This window comes from Phoca vitulina, unplaced genomic scaffold (genome assembly GCF_004348235.1).
Source record: "Phoca vitulina isolate PV1807 unplaced genomic scaffold, GSC_HSeal_1.0 scaffold30, whole genome shotgun sequence".
In the NCBI taxonomy this organism is placed as follows: Eukaryota; Metazoa; Chordata; class Mammalia; order Carnivora; family Phocidae; genus Phoca; species Phoca vitulina.
The window spans coordinates 2,153,431-2,163,488 of NW_022589733.1; the positions used below are offsets into that span (position 1 = coordinate 2,153,431).

The window sequence follows — 10,058 nt, forward strand, 5'->3', positions numbered from 1 at the left end:
GATTTTATTTATTTATTTGACAGAGAGAGACACAGCGAGAGAGGGAATACAAGCAGGGGGGAGTGGGAGAGGGAGAAGCAGGCTTCCCGCCGAGCAGGGAGCCCGATGCGGGGCTCGATCCCAGGACCTGGAATCATGACCTGAGCCGAAGGCAGACGCTTAACGACTGAGCCACCCAGGCGCCCCTACTGCTTTGTACTTTTAAAAAATTACTGAGGACTCCAAAAGAGCTTTTTGTCTATGTGGCTTATATGTACTGATATTTACTATATTAGAAATTCAATCTAATAAATTTTTTAAGTATTTATTTTAAAATTACCATTACAGGGCGCCTGGGTGGCTCAGTTGGTTAAGCGACTGCCTTCGGCTCAGGTCATGATCCTGGAGTCCCGGGATCGAGTCCCGCATCGGGCTCCCTGCTCAGCAGGGAGTCTGCTTCTCCCTCTGACCCTCACCCCTCTCATGCTCTCTCTCTCATTCTCTCTCTCAAATAAATAAATAAAATCTTTAAAAAAAAAAAAAAAAATTACCATTACATTTACATTACATGTAAAAAAAAATCCATGACATGTTAAATGTTTATAAAAAATATTTTCCATAATAGGGAGAAAAATGTCTGTGTTTCACATTTTTGCACATCTTTTCAATGTCTGATGCAATAAAATGCAATTGGACATTTATTACCTGCTTTTGCATTTAATCTATTAAGATGCCACATGCCATGTAGCCTCTGGGAAACTCCACACTACCCTCATGTCTCATTATTGTGAAAACAGTTTTGACCCTCAAAGGGTCTTGAGAACTCCCAGGATCCCTGAACCATTAACTTCTGGTTCAGAACTTCTGCACTGAGAAACTTCATGAGAATAGACCTTGTTTGTTTTGCTCACGCTTGTGTCTCCAGCACCTAGGACAGTACCCAGCCCAGACCAGGTACTCAAGTATTTCTGGAAGGAATGACTAAATCAAGTAAAACAGCATGAAGAATTCTAAGGAGAAGGAACAGCGTATGTATAAAAGCAGAACTCACTTATCCCTGATGCCCCTGCAAGTAGAATGCATTTACTGATATACAGCTTAAAGAGAATTCACAACTGAGATTTAGAATTCACTTTAAAATAACTGTGATCTGTGCTGATCTTTGACAAAGAAATGAAGGCAATGGAGAAAAGACAGCCTTTTCAACAAATGATGCTGGAACAACTCGCTATCCACATACAAAAAAAATGAATCTAGACACAGATCTCACACCCTTCACAAAAAACCAGCTCAAAATGGATCACTGACCTAAATGTAAACTCCCAGAAGACAATGGGAGAAAATCTAGATGACCTTGGGTTTAGTGAGGACTTTTCAAAAACACCACCAAACACATGAACCAGGAAAGAAACTGATATTGGACTTGATTAAAATTAAAAATGTCTGCTCTGCAAAAGACACTGTCATGAGAATGAGAAGACACAGACTGGGAAAAAATATTTGCAAAAGATTTATCTGATAAAGGACTGTTATCCAAAATATACAAAGAACTCTTGAAACTCAACAATAAAACTAACAACCCAACTTAAACCTTAACAGACACCTAGCCGAAGATACACAGATGGCAAAGGGGCATATGAAAAGGTGCTCCACATCATCTGTCATCAGGGAAACGCAAATTAAAACAAGAAGATACCACTACATTATCTATCGGAATGGCCAAAATCTAGAACACTGACCTCACCAAATGCTGGTGGGCATGTGGAGCAACAGGAACGCTCATTCATTGCTGGTGGAAATGCAAAACAGTACAGTCACTATAAAAGGCAGTTTGGCAGTTTCTTACAAAACCAAACACACCCTTACCATAAGATCTAGCAATCATGCTGCTCAGTATTTACCCAGAGGATTCGAAAACATGTCCACACAAAAACCTACACACAGGTGTTTACAGCAGCTTCATTCATAATTGCCAAAATTTGGAAGCAACCAAGATGCTGTCCTCTGGTAGGTGAATGGATAAATAAACTGGTACAACCAGACAGTGAATACTATTTAGCGCTAAAAAGAACTGAGCTACCAAGCCATGAAAAGACACGGAAGAACCTTCAATGAATGTTACTAAGTGAAAGAAGCCAATCTGAAAAGACTACATGCTATATGATTCCAATTATATGACATTCTGGAACTGGCAAAACGATGGACACAGTAAAAAGATCAGAGCTTGCCAGACGTTTGGGGGAAGGAGGAATGAATAGGTGCAGCACAGAGGACTTTCAGGGCAATGAAGCTGTTCTTCTGTACACTGTAATGGTGGACATATAGCATTCATCATGCATTTGTCAGAATTCCTAATGCAGAACACCAAGACTGAACCATTATGTAAACTATGGACTTTGGGTGATAATGATGTGTCAATGCAGGTACATCAAACTGTAACAAATGTACYACTCTGGTGGAGAACTACTGACAATGGGGGAGCTATGCATGACTGGGGGCAGGGTGAATATGGGAAATCTCTACCTTCTATTCAATTTTCCTACTGAATCTAAAACTGCTCTAAAAAATAAATTCATTTTAAAAAAATTACCTGCAGGCAAGACAATACATGTGTCTAGAGTGTTATCAGGATTATAGATAGCAGTAGGTCAGGAAACAAGTATGTATTGAGTGTTAGGCACTGAGGATATAGGAATACAAAACACAATTCTTGCCCTTATGCATCAGATGATCTAATAATTATAGCCACGGAAAACCAAATAATTTAGAATGCTTTAGAAAAACCACTATTTAAAAGAAATGATTAAGGATCTTACTATTATGAAAGAGGAAAATTCATCCCCAGTTGTTTCTTGGGGGAAGAAGGGAGGCAGAGAGGGATGGGAAGTCTGAGGTTTTCATATATTGGTTTTGTTTGTAGGGAGGGTGTATACGAAAAATATTCAGAACTTAAACATTTACAGTGTATGGAAATTCCATAATTACAGCCAAAAGTCTGTAACATCTCTTTAAACATATAAAGAAAAACCTACAATCTTTGGAAACTGAATAAATCAACAGCTTTAAAACACAATTTAAGGGGTCACTTTGCAGTGTTACTAAACTTACTGTTGCTCTCATTACATAAAACTTGTTTTCAGAACACCATATATACTAAAAATAAAGTCCCAGTCTTCACATTATGTCATTGCTGTCATAGCTAGGTATTTTCTTTATAATTCCAATTAGTTTTATTTTATTTTATTTTTTAAAGATTTTATTTATTTGACAGAGAGAGACACAGTGAGAGAGGGAACACAAGTAGGGGGAGTGGGAGAGGGAGAAGCAGGCTCCCCGCCGAGCAGGGAGCCCAATGAGGGGCTTGACAAGGGGCTTGCTCTATCCCAGGACCCCGGGATCATGACCTGAGCCAAAGGCAGACGCTTAACGACTGAGTCACCCAGGTGCCCCACTCCAATTAGTTTTAGCCTAATTATAACATTCCTTCAATTAGATATTAAAGAATACTGCTCTACATCAATTTTATAAGAACTTCCCAAAGCTCAGAGGGAACAGATATTAAATTTCTGAATTTGTAGTTTGTGGAATACTTACCATGAAAAGTTCCATATCTATTAATTATACTGTACTTGTTTAAAATATTAATAAATGTTACTGAATTATGCTGGAAAGATGCCAACAGGGAGCATTTGCACCAATTCTATATCTAAAGAAAAGATTTTGGCTAAGCAAACTTTAGAGTTGCAACTAACCATTTCAGAGCACAAGTTTCTGTAATTTCAAGAATGAAAAATTACACAATTTGTATAATGCACTCTAAGTCTCAAAAATCTACTTGTCACAAAGTTCTCCTAAAAGCTAATCAATACCCTCTCCTCCACAATTTGAGCCAATAACTCCCTGATAAAATTATCAGACCATTTATCACAACACTACACTTTGCTCTGCCCTTATGTCTAAAAGAGGTGGTAACACCAGAGACACCTAACACTCAAAGGGATTCACGGTTCCACTTTTCCAGGTTAGTTAACGCCAAGTCCTTGGAAGCTAACTGATCCATAAATGTAAAAGTGCTAAAAGGAAACTTCATTTAATCACTTTGATTTTTTAAATTCCAGACCCCACAAGACCTATCCAAATCCCTTACTATATAAATTTCCAAATGCCATTATCTCAAGAGTGCCTGTCCATTTATCATCTAAATCTCTTATTTTCATTCTGTACAACTAACAAAATGCAGTTAAAAAAAAAAAAAAAACCCAAGCACTAACGATGTACAATGTGATTTCACATATTCTGGTCTGTGCACTGCCAACATATTCATCATGCCAAGATAAACTCCTAAGATTACTTACTAAATAACAGCCCTAGCAGCAAACATTTATTAAGTACTTACCATGGGCCTGCCACTGCTCCAAGCCCTTCACCTATTATCATCTCATCAGTTCTCCCACCAATCCTAGGAGGTAGGTACTGTCATTACACCCATTTTGCAGATAAGGAAAATGAAGCACAGAGAGGTTAAGCATCTTGCCCAAGGTCACAAACCGGTGGGGCAGGACGGACTTCAGAGTCCATGCTCCCAACGTTCAACTGCTGAAAAGAGTTAACAATTTACCCTTGACATGCCGCTTATCTGGAAATGGTAAATATTCAACTGCTAGGAACAGGCAGTCCGATCGCTGCCCTATATCCAGGCTCACGGCTTCTGTGACTTTGACAAATCAGCTATACAATGTGATTTTCCGAACACACAAACTGGGACTTCTCTGGATGTCAGAGCAAACAAATTCTGAATCTTTCCAAGAATGGGGAAAGAAAAACCTACGCAACGCTGTGGCCCAGGTTACTCACATTCCTAAGTTATAATCTCAGAGACTCGAGAAAGGCCCCCAAACTACCCGACAAATGAAGCCTAGGAAAACCAAGGTTTACAATAAAAAGCTGGGGCTTCCCTGGCAAGCCGTTCACGCAATCTTCTCTCTAACGACATAAACAAGGGAGGAGGCTGTATTCTTCCCACCGCACAATGAAGGCTCAGGCCGGGAGCGGGAGCATGAACGCAGCGCCATCGGGGACAGCCGCTCCCGGGGTCGCGGGCAGGCAGAGGAAGCCAAGGACGGCCAAGTCGCCCCGGCCGGCCCCTGGGCCCCGGGCGGCGCGGGGAGGGGCCGGAGCGAAGGGCCGGCCACTGCCCGCACTCAGCTGACCTCCGCCATGTTGGCCGCACACCCCGGGACCCTTCACAACAAAGGCCGGCACCCGGGCGCCGGGAGTGCCCGACACCTCCCTCGGCCGGGCCCGCCTCCCGGGCGCGCGGGGGCCGGGCCGGGCGGCCGGGAGGCCCTTCCCCGCCCTCGCCCGGGCGCGCAGGGCCGACCCCCGCCGCGGGCCTGCCGGGCCCGGGGCGCCGGGGGCGGGGGCGAGCCGGCTCGCGGCAGCGGGCAGGGCCGAAGAGGGGAGGGGAGGGGCGGGGGGCGGCGCTCGGCCGGGCGGCCGGGCTCCGGCCGAGACAAAGGCGCCCGGCGCCGGGGGCTGCCCGCGCCCCGGCCCGGGCGGCGCACCCCGGCCCCACCGCCCTTCCCGCCCGCCGCCATTACCGGGCCTGGGCGTCCTCCTCCCGGAGAGCCCCTCGCGGCCGGCTCCTCCCTCCAGGCCGGGCCCCACTTACCTGTAGGCGGAGAGCGCGCCTCGGACCCCGGTCCTGGCTCAAACGCGCTCCGTCGCCGCCGCCAACCCCCGCCACCGCGGGCAGCGCCACCGCCTCTTCCCTGTGCCGGCACCGACGGGACACCCTGGGCCGCCGCCGCCACCAATCGAGAGCGCGCCCCGCAACGGCCGCCCCGGCTCCCCCCTGGCCGCCGCCGCCGCCGCCGCCGTTTCGCGCGTCCTCGAGCCCGCCGCGCGCCCCCGCTAAATACCACACACTGCGGCGGCCGCCATGAGGAGGCGCGGCCCCGCGCGCCGGCCGCCCGGAGGGGGCGGGGCTTCCCGCGGGCGCGCAAGCGCAGAGGCGCTCGCCCGGCCGGCGGCGACCCGCGCGGGCATCGCGGTGCGGGTCTTCGAGGGTGGCGGTTGGCGCTTCGGCTCTTCGGTTACCGTTGCTGTGACTAACAGCTCGCGCCCAACAAACGCGGGCACGTCACGTTCTTGCCTGCAACCGTCCCTGCCGGGGAGAAGCTGGCGCTTGCCTGCCGCGTCACGGAACTCTGGTCGCGCGCCCCCCGCGGGGCTTTGTTCCGCCGCCCAACTGGTCGTCCTGCGCCCTCGCCTCCTATTTACGGCCCGTCGGGTCTGGTTTGCTGGTTTCACACAGCGCCTCCACCGGCCCTTCCCAACTCCACTCTTTCCCAAAGGGAAAGAAACCGGCTGCGATGGCCACCGACCGGGACCCCACCCGTAAATGAGAAGTCCAAGCCCCTCCCTTAGGTTTGAGCCGCGCTTCAGCGAAAGCGGGACGAGTTTCAAAGGCTTATTTTAGCTGACAAATGGGTAGTATGGAAAGCACGCCTTTCCCCCCTGTGTCCTCACTCATCTGGAAGTCTCACTCGTGGGACTCTGCGTTTCTTTTTAAATAAAAAATAAAAGGAAAATACCATTCACAGTTCTTTGATGGGTACAACGTATATATCTGAGCAAATGCCAGTGTCTGAGAACATTTACAAACTGGATTTCCATGTAAGAGCCTCCATAAAAATACTATTCTATGTGAAAACTTAAAAGGTACTTTTTACGTGAGATACTAGAAACCATCCAGGGAGTAGTCCTTCCATTATCTCCAAACTCCTCACCAATAGGAAAGCTTTTTGGCTGGTAAGTTTTTAATGTAAGCACTCCACTGAGAACACAAAGTTTGAGCTCCAAAGCCAAAGACACAAAGTTATTTTAGATACTGATGCAAGCTGCTAATTTCTGGCTTCTCAACAAACGTGTAGAGTGTTGTGTGTTGATACCTCTACTTCTCAGCCTAATATTTTGCTTATTGTGCCTGCTGTCTTTCTCTGCAACCATTAGCAGAGCCAGCGTTTCTTGAGGTTGGGAAAGTAAAAGACCACACTTGTTCTTAGCTGCAAGCTGTACTACCAATACACTACTAATATGCTGGTCCCCAAAGCCCAAGTCAGATGAACTTCGGTTTGTTATGTACAGTTATTATTGGTGTTATATCATTCACTCCTTCGACAATAAATACCTACATAGCAATTCTAATATGTTCTGTCATACACCGTGCTTGGACACGCATGGAGCTTACCTAGTCAGGGAGACATTCACTTATTTATTCTTCATTCATTTCACCAATGCCAGGCACAGTGCTAGGTTCTAAGAATACAGAGACACTAGTCCTGTGTTCAGAGTATCCAATGGGGTACACAATCATTAATCAACCTCACAAATATATAACTACCACTGTGAAAAATGTTACAAAAGAAAGAAAAAGGTGCCTGATGCCAAGAAGGTATTTAACTGGCCAGATAGATAATATAGGATAGGTGACTGAGTAAGAACCAAAGTTTTAGAAGAAATTAACCAGGTTGTGGGGTAAGTGGAAGACTTGAGTAAAAGGAAAAGCATTTCAGAGGAAAGCCTTGCACGGTAAGAAGGCTGCCCTGTTGCAGGAACTGAAAACCAGTCTCTACTGTGGGTTTTTTCCCTTGGGGGAACAGGAAAGGGACCGATGGGGCACAAGGCACAGGAATATGGTACAGACAATGATGAAGTCGATGAGGTACAGACAGAGATGGGCTTGGTGGGCCAAGGTATCCAAATTATGTAATGAACAATACTTCTCAGACTGGTGAGGCCAAGAAAGGATTCACTGAGGGATAAAGTCAGAACCGGGCCTTGGCTTATGGGTAAGAGTTGTCCAGAGGAAGATGGAAAGGCTTTCCAAGCTGTGGTAAAATATATGAAGGCACAATCACAAAAGAGAATGTCCAAGACTGAATGTGATAGGGATGTAGGGCTTGGCTGAGGAGATTGGCCAAAATGAGTGAAGGCTGACCAGGGAGCACACTTCTGTCTAGGCAAGAAGTGACGGCCTGAACCAAACGGTGGCAAAGAGCATGTTGAGGAGGGTGTCGGACAGACAGTTGGATCTGGAGTGAAATCAATTAGATTTAGGGAGGATAGGATGTGAAGAAGAACAAAGAGCCGAGGCATCACATCTTTCCAGGGTTAAGTTCTAAACTTTACCCATAAAGAAAAATGTAAGTGTAATCAAAATAACCCTTAAAAATCCTTTGAATTGCCCATAAATTATGGTCTACATTATGTGTTTATACAATCCCATACCAGGTATGTACATATAAATGCCCACCAGTACTTGCACAAAATATAATTTTACAGTATTCCTACTGTAATAATTAATTAAATAATTACATTATTACTTAATTAATTAAATAATTACATTATTTAAACTGCAGTTTCCTCTCACATATTTTTGGAGGTTGGGGGAGTTATAAGGTCAACAAAGTTCAGTTTCCCTCCAGTTTGGAGGTAACTTTTCCATGTTCACAGGTGATGCATTAGGAATAGTCACGTGGCCTCATATGGGATTGTAAAGGATACAAGGGATCAATTTCTGGATCTGAGGGGGAAGAGAAGCACTGAACTATTGCTCCCCAGAACCTCTTGGCCTCTGCAAACAGTACAATGGGCATTAACCAAAGAAAACTTGCCAATATGACAAAGTTCCAAATACCCTGCTTTGCCAGAATCAAATTTTTGGCTCCCTCATATCCCTGTCCCTTCTTTTATCCAACAGCATTTTGTCCATCTGAAAATAACAGAGTCTCACCTGGCCCACTGCTGACAGGAGGGAAGTCACCTTATTAACTGGTAGATTCTTTTAAGCTGCAGAGGTTCCCAGGACAAAGTGTTCCCTGGAGACACCACACACCAATCTCGAAGTGTTGAAAATTTTACGTCAGCTGCTCAGAAGCAACTTCTGCACCTGGAATTTTCACACTTGCCTTCCTTGACTTGGTTGGCACCCACTCTCAGCTAGAAGAGTCAAAATTACTTCTTCCTTCTCCTGCTTCCTGCTTATGCAAAACTAATCTCATTTGATTGATTTCATCTCCACTAATCTTAACCAGATTTAGGAAGGGTTCAATCTGATTTAGTTCGTTCCTACTGGAGGTATGAATGGAGGATAGGTGGGGCACGCACATCACTACTATAAATGTGAAACCTTTGAAGGAAAATAGCCCAATTGTGAAGTAATTAGGCATCTGTTTCTGAATAGAAAGACAGCTCTACTTCCGGGACAGTTAATCTGTAGAAAAGTGTTTGATAAACTGTAAAGCCACCCCCAGTAGTGCTCTACTTGATGATATTTCGGGATGAGTGCTGGATATTTTCAGGCCATGTGGGGAAAATATTTCAGGGTAGGGAGCCTTCCTATCCCCCTCAAATCACATCAAATGACAATTCCATCTACTCCAATGGGACATAAAGTGCTAGTCCCGTAGCTGACCCCTTGTAAGTGCTCTGGTGAAAGTAAGCAACTTGATTTTCCTCTTTCCTACTTACGAATAAATCAGACACTGACGACACATCTATACTTTGGGATCTTGTATGAATTCATAGCAACTTGATACTTAATATAGGTCAGATAACAATGACAATTAGTCTTTTCATGGTGCCTGGCGAGAGTCTACCCAAGAGATGAAGTAGGAGCAGGTAGAATAAGTAGAATGTGTTTTGACTTACTCTATTGGTACATGATTTTTAACAATTAAACCACGTTCAAAATTAGATATCATTATTTCCTTCACATGGGAATTCTCTAAAAATATACACATGCACACACACTCTTCCTCACTGCACACTCTTTTACGTGGCTATTTTTAAACTGTTCCATGAATTAAAAGCACTCAGACACACCTGTCTAGCCAGATCTCTGGGCACACCAGTGTACTTAATTTAAGAAACACAAATTCAGGGGCGCCTGGATGGCTCAGTCGTTAAGCATCTGCCTTCGGCTGGGGTCATGATCCCAGCGTCCTGGGATCCAGCCCCACATCCGGCTCCCTGCTCAGCGGGGAGCCTGCTTCTCTTTCTCCAGCTCCCCCATG

At 45.4% G+C, this 10,058-nt stretch overlaps 1 protein-coding gene across 3 annotated transcripts in view; it reads right to left on the minus strand.

The window, feature by feature from the left end:
- Positions 1–5,856, minus strand: part of SIAH1 (siah E3 ubiquitin protein ligase 1) — a 19,742-nt gene extending 13,886 nt beyond the window's left edge. Inside the window, exon 1 of one of the 3 annotated variants that reach the window (XM_032424572.1) lies at positions 5,651–5,856. The gene's annotated coding sequence lies outside the window, so the exon portion shown is untranslated. Of the gene's footprint in view, positions 1–4,375; positions 4,891–4,934; positions 5,210–5,650 lie in introns of those variants that run through there. The other 2 variants (XM_032424573.1, XM_032424574.1) reach the window with 2 other exon arrangements.
- Between the last annotated feature and the right edge of the window lie 4,202 nt (positions 5,857–10,058).